The 11,380-nt window shown below is 40.0% G+C and overlaps 1 protein-coding gene and 2 long non-coding RNA genes across 3 annotated transcripts in view; 2 read left to right on the top strand and 1 right to left on the bottom strand.

The window, feature by feature from the left end:
* Window positions 1-11,380, bottom strand: part of si:dkey-191g9.5 (rap1 GTPase-GDP dissociation stimulator 1) — a 95,694-nt gene that overhangs the window by 81,862 nt on the left and 2,452 nt on the right. The gene's annotated exons all lie outside the window — the stretch shown is intronic.
* Window positions 7,652-10,450, top strand: LOC118217635. Its single transcript, XR_004763250.1, has 3 exons — window positions 7,652-7,961; window positions 8,215-8,241; window positions 9,609-10,450. It is a non-coding gene; the product is annotated as an uncharacterized LOC118217635 (long non-coding RNA).
* LOC118217632 overlaps window positions 10,624-11,380 on the top strand; it is a 1,923-nt gene continuing 1,166 nt past the window's right edge. Inside the window, exons 1-2 of the long non-coding RNA XR_004763247.1 lie at window positions 10,624-11,224; window positions 11,316-11,380. The exon at window positions 11,316-11,380 is cut by the window's right edge and continues 372 nt beyond it. This is a non-coding gene — a long non-coding RNA (uncharacterized LOC118217632). The remainder of the gene's footprint in view (window positions 11,225-11,315) is intronic.

The following is an 11,380-nucleotide window of genomic DNA, read 5'->3' as shown; positions in this document are numbered from 1 at the left end:
ATTCCCTGATACCTGCCATTGTAAAGCCAGCAGGTTATAGGAAATCTTTGTCAGTATCTAAAATAACCTCTCATACAAAAAGACAAAGTCTGGCCGAATCTAAAACATACACTGAAACTGAAATAATATAAAATAATTTACAGAAAATTAGCTATTCCTTAAAACCAATAAAATGAGGTACTGTGAAGGAAACGGTAATCACGTGAGTTGTTACTGACATTCATTCAGGAACCTGCTTGATTAGCGTATTTGCAGAGATTTTGCAATTATTGTATCTGGCGCCATCTTGTGGAAGTTTTGTTAGGAGTCTACCGCTTTCTTCCAGCAGGTGGCAGTATGGCACTATGCAGATTCACTGTTTTCAGTTATAACCACAAACCCTTCAGTACAGCATATGGAAGAAAAGAGGGGTCAGCTGTAGAAAACAAGTAGCTGAACACCCACGGCATATTTTCTGGCAGTTTGTCATTTCCTCCAGAATTGTTCTGAGCAACTTAAAGCTCCTGATCTTCAGAGGGAAATAGAGAAATAACACTCCTTATACATTACATTACATTACAGGCATTTGGCAGACGCTCTTATCCAGAGCGACGTACAACAAAGTGTATAACCATAACCCGGAACAAGTATGACGAAACCCCTAGAGAGAAGTACCAGTCCAAGTGCAGGGAACAACCGCATAGTTCAACTTGGACCCTGAAGGTTAAACTGATTAACACTAACAACGGGAACGGCAACAATGCAGTCTATGGAAAAAATACAAGCAGCAGTTAAGACAGTTAATGCACCTAAGTCACCTACGAAACAGCTGCCTGGTTTGTTTTGTCACACCCATTACTGCAGCCGGCTGTAGACTGCAGGCTCTCCCTGTGTGTGTGTGTGTGTGTGTGTGAGTGGGTGTGTGCGTGTGTGTGTGTGTGTGTGTGTGTGCGTGTGCGTGTGTGTGTCTGAGCAAAAGCAATGAGCAACCTTCAGGCCAGGCTTGCTCCTACTCCCAGATCTGCTCCCATGAGCTGCACCGCCGGTGTCTCCTTCTGTACTCGGACTCTGCTCTCTCCCTCTCTTTCTCTCTCTTTCCCTCTCTCTCTCCCTCTGGCTCTCTCTCTCCTACTCTCTCTCTCTTCCTCCCTCCCTCCCTCCCTCTCTCTCTCTCTCTCCCTCCCTGTCTCTCTTCCTCCCTCCCTCCCTCTCTCTCTCTTTCCCTCTCTCTCTCCCTCTGGCTCTCTCTCTCTTGCTCTCTCTTTCTCCCTCCCTCCCTCTCTCTTCCTCTGGCTCTCTCTCTCCTGCTCTCTCTCTCTCTCCCTCCCTCTCTCTCTCTCTCCCTCTCTCAATCTCCCTCTGGCTCTCTCTCTCCTGCTCTCTCGCGCTCTCTCTCTTTCTCTCTCTCTCTCTCTCTGTCTCTCAGTCACCCTGTTTCACCCCCTCCCTCTTTTCCACACTCCCACCACCCCCTCCTCTCTGGCACTTTCTTCTCAACACTGTCTCTCTCCCTCTCACACTAATACACGCCTAAATCCTAAATCTCCCCAAAGCTCTTCAGTCAACAATTAGCCTCTTGAAGAATCCGTGGCTGTAGCGCACCCCCTGGTGAGAAGCTAAATGGTGAAAGGGTGACAGAGAGTATCATTCACCTGCCCAGGGCCTGGTTAGGATAGTACCTCTTTCTGAGCTGAAACATGATATACATTTGACAGGCGTATAGGGGACCCATGCTCACTTTTTATATTTAATATTATATTAATATTAAGGGTCAAGTGGTTTTACTCACAACATGGCCATTTAACAGTATGACAATGGCTGTTTTAAAGAGCAGTATTATTATTATTATTTTGCAACCAGGTTTTAACTAGGAATGCATTTATGCCCTGTGTAGAAAGCATTAAGTGTATAGTATCATGGTTGGATGTATAGTAGGTGAAATTGAAATTAAGCGCGTGTATAATGACAAAGACATCAAACGCCTCCCTGTGAGCAGTTTTGGATATGGGGTTTCGGATGGGATTTTCAAGTAATTCAATCCGTCAAATATTTTTGCTTTAAATGTGTTGTAATAGACAACTCCTTTCTGAAAGTGCATCCAATAAAAAGAAATGTGTGTGTAACTCATTGTTCAATATATCCCCTGGTGTGCTTCGCATACTAAGAGAAAAGAAGACTCTGATGTAGAATTAATTCATGTAGCAATCCCCAAGAGATAAAGAGAGCAGCTGCCTTGAGTTACAAAAACTACAATTACATTAAGATGACTGCGATTTGAAATGCACGTAAAAATGTATAGTAATCTGATGTACCAGTTTAATAATCCAAAATATACACAGTTGGCTTTTCCCAAAGGAAAGAAGATGTTTATACCCAGTAAATGTTTTAATTTACCGAAGTTAATGAGGGCATATTAAATATGTATTTCTGTTAGGCTATTATGAAATTATGAATGTTCATTATTGCAAAATTATTATTTGATATGACATTATTATTTCGGTATTTCGCAGTTGGCTCCCCTTGACTTAATAAAGATCCCTATTTTACTGCTATTTGTGTTCTCTCCCTACAGCACTGAGGGATTTTAAATTTGAACTTTGTGTCAAATCTATGCATCAATCTTATCTTCAAATAGGCCTTTCTGCTTAATGAGATGAGACCACTGCAAATAAAGGATGGCCGTTAACTGCAGTCATGTTTCTAGCCACTAGGTGGCAGTAAAAATCCTCAAAACCCTATTTGTCAGTGTGGTGACAAACCGGAAGGAGATCAGAGACAACCGCACACACGGCAGAGACAAGTGTAAACACCAAAACCTACGGCAATTATCGTAAAACAATATCTAGTTAAGGACAACGACACATATTGTGTTACTTTCAGGACGGTCTGTGTTTAAAAGTCTCCCTATGCAACACATAAATTTGTTTGTTTGTAACACAGAAGTGGTAACTTTGACACAAAAATGTGGTGAAAGTAATACAAAAGAGGCAACACAAAAAGTAAGTTGGGCATGAACACAGCGTGTGTTGCAAACTTAATATATGTGCTTTTGTAGCCCGACCGTTCTCGTTTTGGAGGAAGTTTTCAGATGAAATCGCAGCAAGTAGATCTGGGAATGACTACTGACCCATAGAGGAGGCCACACTGAAGATGTAACCAGATTACTACTAAAGTAGATGCATTAAATATGTATTGAATAAGTATATTCAGAATTACACATCCATACACTCCCTCGTTCAGAGGAGTCTACTACAGGAGCCAAAGAGGAAGGCCAATAACAGAAGAGCAGTCTTTACAATAAATCAGAAATTCATATTTAAACAAGAAACAAGTGAACTTCAGTAATTTGTGAATACGTGGGTTAGTGGAGTACATTTGACGGCATTGTGGAGGCACTGTACGAAGTACAAAAACAAAAAAGGTTTGTGAAAGGTTCTCTGGCAGAAAAGCTTCACACAAGCTTCTCTCAAAGACTGTTTCCCCTCCCGTCTCTTCCGTCCGTCATTATCCAATCATGTTAAAGCATTCGTTCTCAAAGCCATGCACAGGGGCAAAGTGGAGACCTGGGGTTTTGTGTCCCGTGTTCCGAGAAATAGAATGCTAACATTCTTGGATTGTAAAAAGAAAGTGAGAGGGCCAGCATATTTCGTAACTGTAAAATAAGGCATAATTTAAAAAAATGTCTGCATGACTGGTATGACCGCTCTTTATAGGAAGCACAGTGTTGGTGCAGAAATCAAAAGTGAGAGATTTTTCCGTCATAATGAACCTTAAGAAGTTCCTGCCGCACTAGACACACGAGAGTCGAGCGTTCTTCAGAAAAGCGCTCTGTTCTGTTACTTCAAAAAATCACTGTTCTGTTGCTTCAAAAAGTTCAAGACACTGAAAAAATACATTGAATGCGTAGCTGGCAAGGACATTTATACATTTTATGATAATACTGCCAGATAGCATGAACTGACATAGGAATAATTTGAATAATGTACATGAATAATAGTCTGTATTATTCACTTGCAGATGAACCAGTGTCTTTTGTCGAAGCATTCTTCATAGCAATCACGTTATAGAAAATAAATGAAATAAATTAAAAGGGCTGAACTGTGTCACAGTTCTGCCTAAGAAAAGCAGTATTTCCCCATAGTTTTTGTCCTGTTTTGCGCTCCTTAGTTTTGTCTTCCTCATTCCTTTTGTAAATTGTATTGTATTATTGTTTGCACCTGTCCCTAGTTGACTTTCCCGTTAGTGTCTGTATATACGTTGCTCTTATTCCTTTGTTCCCTGCTCGGTCTTTTGCTCACGCTCCTAGCCCCTCGTGTACCCCTTGCTGTTCATTGATCCCTCGATTTCCTCGCTCTCGGTGTCCTCTGTTTGTGGTTTGTGCTAGTTCTTGTTTCTAACTTTTGTGTTTCCTATTTTGTTATCCTTATCCAAGTGTTTTGTCATTTTGTCCTAGTGTCTATTTCGTGTTTCGTTCAGGTTTGTTGTTTTATGTTTCTTTGTATATATCTTATAGGGGCGATAGGGGCGACATAGCTCAGGAGGTAAGACCGATTGTCTGGCAGTCGGGGGGTTGCCGATTCAAACCCCACCCTGGGCGCGTCGAAGTGTCCTTGAGCAAGACACCTAACCCCTAACTGCTCTGGCGAATGAGAGGCATCAATTGTAAAGCGCTATATAAATGCAGTCCATTTACCATTTACCATATCTTGAAAACATCTTTGTAAATATTTCTAGTTGAACTTGGACTTGTAAATACTTAGGCACAACCACAATAAAATCACTTTTGCACTACGTTCGCCTCAGAGTCTGCCTCTGCGCCTGGGTCCACATGTCCTGTCTCTGATCTCGTGTCAAACTGAGCAGACGTTTTATGAATTCATTTTTTTTTTAAATAGGACACGCTTTCTTAAAAATTTGCTCGCGTAAAAATAGGAAAAACGGCCACCTGATCTGAGAAGTCTTGATTTCTGCTGCCACAGGTTATGGATCCAGCCTGCCTTGTGTGAACAGTGCAGGACAGTGGTGGCAGTGTAACGGTGTCTGGGATGGTTTCTTGTACACATTAGGCTCCTTATTACTTACTTAGATTCATCTGAATGCCTCAGCATACCAAAGCATTGTTGCTGACCATGTGCATCCCATTATGGCCACAGTCTACCCTTTTTAAAATGGATACATTCACCAGGATGATGTGCCATATCACACAGCAAACGTCATCTCAAAGTTAACTCCAATGGCCGACACAGTCCCCAAATGTCGATCCAACAGGGCACCTTCGGGATGAGGTTGTACTTTACTTGTACACCAAGTTTTATGGAATGCTTTCCATGGCTTACTTTAGCATTGTCGGACTTGTAGTCACGTATAACGCAAATGTCTTCGGCAAAGGAAGCATCGTCGCGTCCTTCTCTGAAGTGAGCGAACGAGGAGGGATCGTGTTTTTATTTTCTTCCTCCGTTAAACAATTAGAACATTCCCTGTCATGGCAGCAAGTTATTCCCTCTCAAGGAGATAAGAGCACAGCAAAGGAAGGATGAGCTCATTTAAAAAGTTTTCAAACACACACAAACATGAAAACCTTTAGACTCTGATAGTTTGGGGACATTTCTTTCAAAACTTCACTGCATGCCAGTGAACTCCATAAACAAGCCACGCCACATGTATTTCATATTTTAGTTTTTTTTTTTTGTCTCATGCCATTCCTATCACACCTATTTTCTGTGCCTCAGTGAACATATCATTTCATTTTCGATTTCTTTGCTACCCCAGTGGTTACTGTAAATGTGTATCTTGTGGGACCAGAAATGCCTGATCTGTAGCTCCTGAGACATACTTACCTCTGTGTACACCAATTTTTACCCTGGAAGGGAGAGGGGGAGTGGTGTGTGTGCGTGGGTGAAGTTTGAGTGTCAGCCAAATGCTTTTATTATTGTTTGACGTGATACATTTAAAAATATGTTTTGCGATCATAAGAATTTAAAAGTAAAACCATTTTCTGTTAAAGCATCCAGAACAGAGCCAATGTTGTAAGAATGAGAACAAACACAATTGGCGGTGTTCGCGGGTGGGAAGCCGGTGAGGGTATGAGTCCTGATTGTTGCATTAGCGACTCCTACTGGTTGGTCGGGGAGCCAGTTCAGCAGGGAGGGGATCTGGGGGAGATCGCGTGAACCTCCACGTGCGTTACGCTCTTCCAGTGAAACTCCTCGCTGTCAGGTGAAAAGAAGCAGCTGGCAACTCCACATGTATCGGAGGCTGGCATGTGGTAGTCTACACCCTCCCCAGACCGATAGAGCATAGCGCATCGACCAGGACTGTGATTCACACGGGTAATTGGTATAACGACTAAATTGGGGAGAAAATGGCAACGACAACAAAAGAAATTGCTGTTCTGTTCAATAATTTCAAGACACTGAAAAAAAATACATTGAATGTGTAGCTGGCACACATTTGATGATAATACTGCCAGATATTTTGAATAATGTACATGAATAATAGTCTGAATTATACAATGGCAGATGAACCAGTGTCTTTTGTCGAAGCATTCTTCATAGCAGTCACGTTATAGAAAATGAATGAAATAAATTAAAAGGGCTTAACTGAGCAAACATTTTATGAATTAGTTTTTTTTTTTTTTTTTAAATAGGCCACACTTTTCACTTAAAATCTGTGAAAACTGGAAAAACGGCCACCTGATCTGAGAAGTCTTGATTTCTGCTGCCACAGGTTATGGATCCAGCCTGCCTTGTGTGAACAGTGCAGGACAGTGGTGGCAGTGTAACGGTGTCTGGGATGGTTTCTTGCACACATTAGGCCCCTTATTACTAACTGAGAATCACCTGAACGCCACAGCATACCAAAGCATTGTTGCTGACCATGTGCATCCCATTATGGCCACAGTCTACCCTTTGTAAAATGGATACATCCACCAGGACGATGTGCCATATCACACAGCAAACGTCATCTCAAAGTTAACTCCAATGGCCGACACAGTCCCCAAATGTCGATCCAACAGAGCACCTTCGGGATGAGGTTGTACTTTACTTGTACACCCAGTTTTATGGAATGCTTTCCATGGCTCACTTTAGCATTGTCGGACTTGTAGTCACGTATAACGCAAATGTCTTCGGCAAAGGAAGCATCGTCGTGTCCTTCTCTGAAGTGAGCGAACGAGGAGGGATCGTGTTTTTATTTTCTTCCTACGTTAAACAATTAGAACATTCCCTGTCATGGCAGCAAGTTACTCCCTCACAAGGAGATAAGAGCACAGCAAAGGAAGGATGAGCTCATTTAAAAAGTTTTCAAACACAGACAAACATGAAAACTTTTAGACTCTGATAGTTTGGGGACATTTCTTTCAAAACTTCACTGCATGCCAGTGAACTCCATAAACAAGCCACGCCACATGTATTTCATATTTTAGTTTTTTTTTTTTGTCTCATGCCATTCCTATCACACCTATTTTCTGTGCCTCGGTGAACATATCATTTCATTTTCGATTTCTTTGCTACCCCAGTGGTTACTGTAAAGGTGTATCTTGTGGGACCAGAAATGCCTGATCTGTAGCTCCTGAGACATACTTACCTCCGTGTACACCAATTTTTACCCTGGAGGGAGAGGGGGAGTGGTGTGTGTGCGTGGGCGAAGTTTGAGTGACAGCCAAATGCTTTTATTATTGTTTGACATGATACATTTAAAAATATGTTTTGCGATCATAAAATTTTTTAAGTAAAACCATTTTCTGTTAAAGCATCCAGAAAAGTTGTAAGAATTAAAATCTTTTGCTTGTATTTTGATATAGTGGGCTTTCCAGGTTTAAAGGAGTGGAATAGGTGTGGTTACTAGGTTATGTAGGTTTCTAATTCATTGGCCAGCGTAAACAAATTATTCTGTCTCCACCCCTCTGTATTGTTTCAGTGAGTAGATAAAAGCGTCCACACACTCATCACACTTTCGGAAATAATCCATCAGAGGTAAAAATGGTAAGTCTGAAGCTTTTTATTTCAAGCAACAAATGTTTGTTGCACTCAGCCAGAACATTCTTGCCTAGACAGTGAATACATTTGAAATTGTATTTATACTAGTATTTTAAAATATTGTATCTGACCTTGCAATAATGTTAAACTAAAATGTTCAATACAAAATCAAAGTTGTTGTAGGCTATTGGAGAATTTGTCTCCGTCTGTTTTGAAATCATTCTCCATAAAAATGCCTTACTTTGACATTTTTTTCTAGACTGAGGAAAAGGTGTTCAACAATCTGGTAAGCTATTTATGTGATTTTAATAATACTGAAAATGATGAAATGTGGCCATTTGCATTTCACAGTATTAAGATTTAAAGTTTAAACAATTATTCATAACACGAGAAAAACATCTGAAGGCCTTACTGAGGGTGTTGCTCTGTCAGTGCTCCGCAGCGATTTAGAGTTTAGAACCAGTTTAAACCGCTGTTGTCCGCAACAGGTCACGTGGTCTGGTAAACTCGACTGCTGTGTCTTCAGAACCTGCGGTTTAAAACACGCCTGCATTTTCGCCTAATCCCCGTTGCTGTGTCTTGCTGAAATCACTAGAGTGACCTCTACTGGCAGTTAACTGAGGTTTAAGTTTAACCTGCTGCACACATGGTTTAACCAAGGTTTAAAGAGAGATTTCTATATATATATCTGTATGTTTTATATTGGTAGGGTAAATTCATTGTAGGCTAGGTGACTTGTCAGAGGATATGCTGATTTTAATAATAATATAAAAATATGCCAGAATTGTCCTTTAAGTTATATTTGGCCTATTTATTGTATTGTATTATTTATTGGCCTAAATACAGTTATTTGTATTAAAAGTATAGGCTATCAGCAATCGACTAAATATTTGTGAGAATCAAAAGTGCAAATTAGCAACGTTAAATTACAAGATAGTATGTGTAGGCCTATTGGTCCATGCTACAATTCAATCTTCTGACTTCCCTTAGCAAACAATGAAATTCCTATACAGGAAAGAAAAAAAAAATGAACGAACCGAGAACAAATTTCAGTTTCCTCATTTTCTGTGGCATTTTCTGTCGGACGTTAGAAACGGACAATGATTATGAGATGTTCCTTTCTATCACTCCTTTTGGGCAGACCTTAAGGTCATTTTATGGTATTTCTGGTTTGAATGCGATCCAGCGGTGGTTCAGTTGAACCGTATTTGTTTTGACAGAGCAATCGCTTACCCGTTCTAAACCGCAGCTAAGCTAGTCAAATGCTAACTGACAGAGCAACAGAGCATTGAGTTCAACAAAAAAAACGGGGTGTAGGGGAGATATTCTGACTAGCTTAATGCTATGGACCTATGTGTCTGAAATGAAGTTGAATTTAATTAAATTGAGTGTTTCTACCCTGGTAATCTTTTGGACTATATTGTAGTCTAAAAAGAAAATTTCATAACACAACATAATAACAGAATGTGAGAATTACAGGGTTCTAAGTGATATTTTTCATAGACAACAGAAATACATATGCAAGGTCTGTCCATAAATGATGTAGATGAATGCCATCTTTACCATTTTTATTTATTCATATACAAATTAATCATGTTTGTACATTTAATGCATCATATAGAAATCTCACCGTGATTTCTTTTTTTTTTTTAGGCTCAAAACCAGGATTTAAACTACATTATTTCCTTGATCAGTCTTACCAAGGATGATCCTCATACATCGTTTTTATTGTCAAATCTTGAAAAAAAAAAAAAAAGTCTAAAAAACTGTTTTAATATTATTGAAAAAGATTTTGACCCTATTGGGTTTATCGTTAAACTCAAATACAATGGGGTTTCAAAAAGCAATGTTCTAGTATCACAATGTTTTTATGCACGTGAGAGGCTTGTTTTGACAACCTATCACTCAACTGGTATTGACTCTGACTTAGTTTTTGCTATCTTTCCATTGAAAGATGATACCTTAATTTACAAACTTAATTCACGTCCCATTTACTATTGCGAAAAAATCGATTATGCATTCTTTGAACTGCCAGCGGAAGCTTTTGTCCCTTGGTCAAGCGGATTGTTGACACGAATTACAGGGGATCCGAATTACGACAAGGAAGTTCATTTCAAAACCTACCGGAAATTTAAACAAGTTAATTCAACCCATGCGACTGTAATAGAAACCCCCATAGAAATGAAAAATGGGGTTCAGAGATCAGAATTTTTAATTGACCAAGTTGGTATTCCTGGTGATAGTGGTGCCCCAGTTGTCAATGTAAACGGGAGCATTGTGGGGATTTATCGTGGAGACATTGCTCTTCCTAACCAAATTACACGGTCTGGGAGATGCATTAACATCAAAGACATCCTGATAGATATGGGGGAAAAAAAAAAAAAAAAAAAAGGAAAAGCAGAACATTTGTGGGCATATTTCATGAAAATATTAGGCCATCTGCTCAAGACTCTGATTTCAGCATAGATATCAGCATAGATATCGAAAAAAAAAAAGAACTTCCGAGAATTTCCAACTACTTATGAAAAAACAATCTCCTTTATCTCTGCTTTTCTTATTATTATTAATAATAATAATAATAATAATAATGAAAATAATAATGAATAATGAATGAAGATGAAGTATTATTATTATTATTATTATTATTATTATTATTATTATTATTATAAAAATTCATCTTCCATGCAGTTTCGGTCCCTTCAGCAGTTAAGGTGCTCTGCCTGTGCTTCAGCTCCCAGATCCCCACAGCTGTAGCTGGCTGGCTAAGATTGCGCATGTGCAGTCCACTAAACCAGGCGTGCACAAGCCGGGTCAGCCTGTGAGCTGGTTTTTGTTCCAGCCATTTGCCTTAATTTTAGTTTTTTTTTTCTGACAGCTCAATGAACTACGCCGGTTCACTCCTGTACATTAAGCCCAGTGACATCTTCAATACGCACTCTCAGTCTTTGTCTGTAGTCGGTGCTCATTAAATCAGATCACAAAACACAATTTGTTTATATAGCGCCTTTCATGCAAGACTGCAATACAAATTCGTTCACATAGTAAAGATAAAAAGATCCATAAAAAGCTGCAGCAACACTGAAAACATAAAAACGATAAAACAACATAGATTAAAAAAAAAAAAAAACAGATCGGCCCCTTTTGTGCACCCCTGCACTAGAGTAACGCCACCTCAGTCATTTTTACCTCTGCTGGAGGACTTTCCCCGGAAAGAAACGCCTGCCCCCACGTCAGCCTGTGTGAGCGAGGGTACCATCAGCCAGGCCAGGGTGAGTTCACTCCGGCTGCCGTCCTCAGCACCACTGCTGGTCACCCCACTGTGACAGAGACACATTTAAACCCACTGTATGTGCATTCCAGAGCGACGGGATCCGTTTCCGTGGAGACCATTTTCGCCATTCCAGAGTGATCAGATCCACTTCCAT

This window comes from Anguilla anguilla, chromosome 18, assembly GCF_013347855.1.
Source record: "Anguilla anguilla isolate fAngAng1 chromosome 18, fAngAng1.pri, whole genome shotgun sequence".
NCBI classification, from domain to species: domain Eukaryota; kingdom Metazoa; phylum Chordata; class Actinopteri; order Anguilliformes; family Anguillidae; genus Anguilla; species Anguilla anguilla.
Note: the sequence above shows the minus strand (reverse complement) of the source record. Positions and strands in the feature narration are given on the sequence as shown.